Raw genomic sequence first — 4,815 nt, 5'->3', positions numbered from 1 at the left:
CAGGATGACACTTCACAAGCTTTACCTGTACACACAAAATCTGGCCGTCTTACTACTCGACCAAGTCATTTAAATGACTATATCTGTACTCATAGTGTTTCTACTTCATCTACTGCTCATCCATTACATAAATATCTCTCTTATGACAGATTTTCTCCTTCTTTTCGTGCAGCCATTCTTACTGCTCATACTACTACAGAACCCTCTACGTATGCCAAAGCTTCTACCATGCCTGAATGGCAACAAGCTATGATGGACGAACTTACTGCCCTTGAGCTTAATAATACTTGGCAAATAGTTTCTCTTCCTCACGGCAAACATACCATTGGAAGCAAATGAGTTTATAAAATAAAACATCAACCCAATGGAGCCATAGACAGATATAAAGTTAGACTCGTTGCAAAAGGATATACGCAACAACAAGGTATTGACTACATTGACACTTTTGCTCCTGTTGCAAAATTCAATACTTTAAAACTTCTTCTAGCTCTTGCTGCCACTTTTAATTGGTCTTTACATCAAATGGATATTAATAATGCTTTTTTACATGGTGATTTAGAAGAGGAAATTTATATGAATATTCCCCAAGGATATATACCTAAGGTGAATCTTCCTCCTAATCCGGTATGTAAATTAAACAAAAGCCTATATGGCCTAAAACAAGCCTCTCGACAGTGGTATGCTAAACTTAGCTCCACTTTAATTGAAGATGGCTTCAAACAATCACATTCAGATCATTCTCTTTTCATTAAAAATATGTCAGGTGTTTTTATAGCAATTTTGATCTATGTTGATGACATTATCATCGCCACTAACAATGATCAAGCTATTCATGACTTCAAAATTCACCTAGACTCAAAATACAAATTAAAAGATCTTGGTCCTCTTCGTTTTTTTCTTGGTCTTGAAATAGGCAGATCTAACTCTGGCATTTCTGTTTCTCAAAGACCCTTTCTCTTATAGCTCTTAAGTGATACAGGATATCTTGGCACTAAAGCTTCATCCACACCTATGGAACCTAATCTAAAGTTAAGCAAAGATGAAGGAGATGCCCTTACCGATCCTACATCATACAGAAGCTTAATTGGCAAGTTGATTTATTTTACCATTACACGGCCTGATATATCATTTGCTGTTAATCGGTTGAGTCAATTTTTATCTTTGCCTAGATTACCTCATCTAAAGGCTGCCCAAAAGATTCTCCAATATTTGAAAGGAAGTCTTGGTCAAGGCCTTTTCTTCCCATCAAATAGTCAGCCTCAATTAACTGCTTATGCTGAATCCAATTTTACTGCTCATGATCTCCATCTTAAAGTTTTTTCAGATGCTGACTGGGGTTCTTGTTTAGATACTAGACGGTCTGTCACAGGCTATTGCATATTTCTTGGTAAATCTCTTATTTCCTGGAAATCAAAAAAACAAGTCACAGTATCTAGATCTTCAGCTGAAGCCGAATACAGGGCCATGGCAAACGCAACATGTGAGCTCACTTGGTTACTCAATATTCTCCAAGACTTCGGCATTCATCACAAACAACCTGCAATTCTCTTTTGCGACAACAACGCTGCCATTCACATCTCCGAAAATCCTGTCTTTCACGAGCGTACAAAGCATGTTGAAATAGACTGTCACTTTGTCCGAGAGAAAGTTCACAATGGCTCCATCAAGCTCATTCATGTTCCATCCAAAAATAACATTGCTGATCTTCTCACAAAAGCTCTATTTCCAACTCACTTCAGGGAATTGTTATCCAAGATGAGTGTCAGAAATCTCTACACTTCATCTTGAGGGGGAGTTTTAGAGTTATAACCATTATTAGTTAATTAGTTATTGTAACAGTTTTATACATTTTCTGTTGTAACAGTCTCTTGTCTAAAACAAACTCTTGTTAGCTTATACATATATATATATATATGGCTAACTCTCTTCTTGTACTGATATTGAGTGAAATACAAATAACAGAGAGCTTTCTTCTAATAAGATGTACATTTTGTTTCAATTTTTTTAATAATATCTTTCTCCCGTCTCATTTCTCGTGTTTTCATTTCTTCTTTTCATTTTGTATTTGAAATGAATAAATAAATTAAGTAATATAATGAAAAATAAAGATGGTAATGGTATCGTATAGGTAAAATAAAAAAAATTAAAGTTTTAGTGCTATATTTTGAAAGATAGAAAAGAGAAACTAGTAAAAGTGCTCTTATAACTGTATTTTAACTAAATCATTAATATTGGCAATTTTGTGTACGCACTTGGTAATTTTTTAATGTAACTAATGATATAACATAAACTTTGACAAAAAAATCTTACAAAAATACGAAAATTGAATGCCAAAAATTAATCGTACAGGTTGATTTTTAGGTGGCTACTTCTTTTTATAGGTAAGATTTAAGTTGGGATCAAGTTTGTGGACCTTCAACAATTTTTCTCTTTCTAATTTCTATGAATTTTTGTCTAAATTTGTAGGAGCATATATTTCTCATGTGAGTCGTTTAGTTTATAAGTAGTCCATTGATTGGTTTAACATGCTTTTAGGTTAGATAACAAGCACATTTGGTTGGAAAAGATCGCTCCCCCATTTGTAAACATTCTCATTTCAATCTCTATATATACAATATTTCTCTAAAAAAATAAAAAAAATAATACTGATAAAAAAACATAGAAGTCATATATTGGTGATTAATATATTCTTAATTTAATAAATATTAGTTATAAAAATTAAACTATTTAATGCTATCTTAGCACTCAACAGAATGGAATTGTCCAGCAAAAGCATTGCCATATATTGGGGACAACTTGCTCTTCGCTTTTGCCTCAAGTCAATTTGTGGCCGAAGCTGTTATGACAAAAAATGTATATTTAAAGATAAATAATTAAATGATGATTAAGTAACTATATTTTATAAATGTTGAAAAAAATTCAAAATAATTAAAATTTTAAAAACAAAAATTATTATTATTGACTCAAAATTTCGTCAATTAAAAGTATGAGAATGATTATCTAAATTTAGATGAATAAAATAATAAAAGAAAATCGAGTTTTCAAGCGGTTCAACTGTTATTTAAACTTAGTCAACAAGTATATGTTATTAAGAATATTAAGTGTTCAAGAGGAATTTCTATAAAGTTTAAATATGGTAATTTGTATGTACTAAATAACTGAATTGAAATCTATTAATAATAAGATTCTATATTAATATTTTTTACATGTAATTAAAAGAAGTTGCATATTCAAAAATTTCAAATACAAATTAAATACCTAATAAGTTCATAAGAATACTTAACAAATTAAAATTCAAATAAATGTGGTTGTAACTACCATTTTGAGTATTCTACATGCATGCTCGACTTGATACCGAGCTGCTCTTACTTCCTAGTTGGTGATGAACATTGAAAAGGTTGTTCTAACTTCCATATTATGAAGTTACCAGCCTAATCATTCACCCTAGCAAATATATCCATGTTAGAGTCTTCATAGAAGTTAATTGGTTTGGTATCCAATATACATATTTCGACAAATATGCCTTTTATCCAATTTTTCTTTTAATTGTCTTAAAACCTATTTGAGATACATTATTATTATCTTTTAAGACATCACTTAATTATAACACAAGTTTAAAGAAACCAACCTATTGAGTTATCACATTGCGTCATATTTTGTTATATTAATGTCCTAAATAAATTCTTTTTAAAAACTTACTTTGATAGGTTTCTAAAGTAACTTTTAAAGTTGTTTAGGATACTATATGATAACTTTTATAAGTATATTCACAATTTGAGAGGGGAAATGCCACTAGGACTAGGATTGAGGTTTCATCTTAAAATCAATTGGTGTTAAGTAGAGTAAATATTTCCTTTATAAGGATATTGTTGCTCCTAAATATTTTCTATGCAAGACTTTTTTCACATCTAATACGCCCCTCACGTTTGGCCCTGAAAGTGTAAACATTATGAACGCCCTTGGATACAACAAGACTGAACGTGAATATTTGATAAAATGCCACAGAGCTGACTCAAGAAATTTGTCGGTATACACGTTGTCTGATACAGGTCATATAATCCAACACGAATCAACATACATTGGAAAGGTCCCAAACCGAGGTCAAGAGTGGAGTGCAGCGGAAGTCAGACTTGGCTCTGATACCATATTACAATTTGAGGGGGGAAATGCCACTAGGACTAGGATTGATATTTTATCTTAAAATCAATTGGTGTTAAGTGGAGTAACTGTAACGCCCTGGTTAACCCAAGACCGTCACACTGTGTACTTTAAATAGTGCTTAACTCGTTAAACGAATCTATTGACCCTCAAATTGATCAACGACGCAGAGTCAGATAAACGATAGTAAATGAGAGGAAAACAAGAAGAGAATCAAATGGAAAACAAACAACACAAATGATTTATAGTGGTTCGGCCCCAATGGATAGTAATGACCTACGTCCACTTAGTGTTCTTATTGATATTGAATCCCAACACTGTGATCAATGAACTAGGGTTCACGAGTTTCACAAGTCTTGGGAGATTACAATCTCGGTGAATAATCACACTATATGCTTCTCTCTGAGTACAAAGATTCAAAGTTCAAAAGTCCCTTACTTAAGCCATTTGATTCTTATTTATAGGCTCAAGAACGTTACATGGGCCGATGGGCCTTGATTACAATTGGATTCACGTATTAAGGTAATGAAGGAAAATATAATTAATCCAATTATTACAAGATTGCGTATCCAAAATGGAGTAAATGAAAGCATGCGACCAGGTTGGTCGGACCTAAGCATGAATTAAAGATTCTCTGGTCGATCGTCGAACAGGATT

The sequence above is a fragment of the Humulus lupulus genome, chromosome 8, assembly GCF_963169125.1.
Source record: "Humulus lupulus chromosome 8, drHumLupu1.1, whole genome shotgun sequence".
Classification (NCBI taxonomy): Eukaryota; Viridiplantae; Streptophyta; class Magnoliopsida; order Rosales; family Cannabaceae; genus Humulus; species Humulus lupulus.
Note: the sequence above shows the minus strand (reverse complement) of the source record.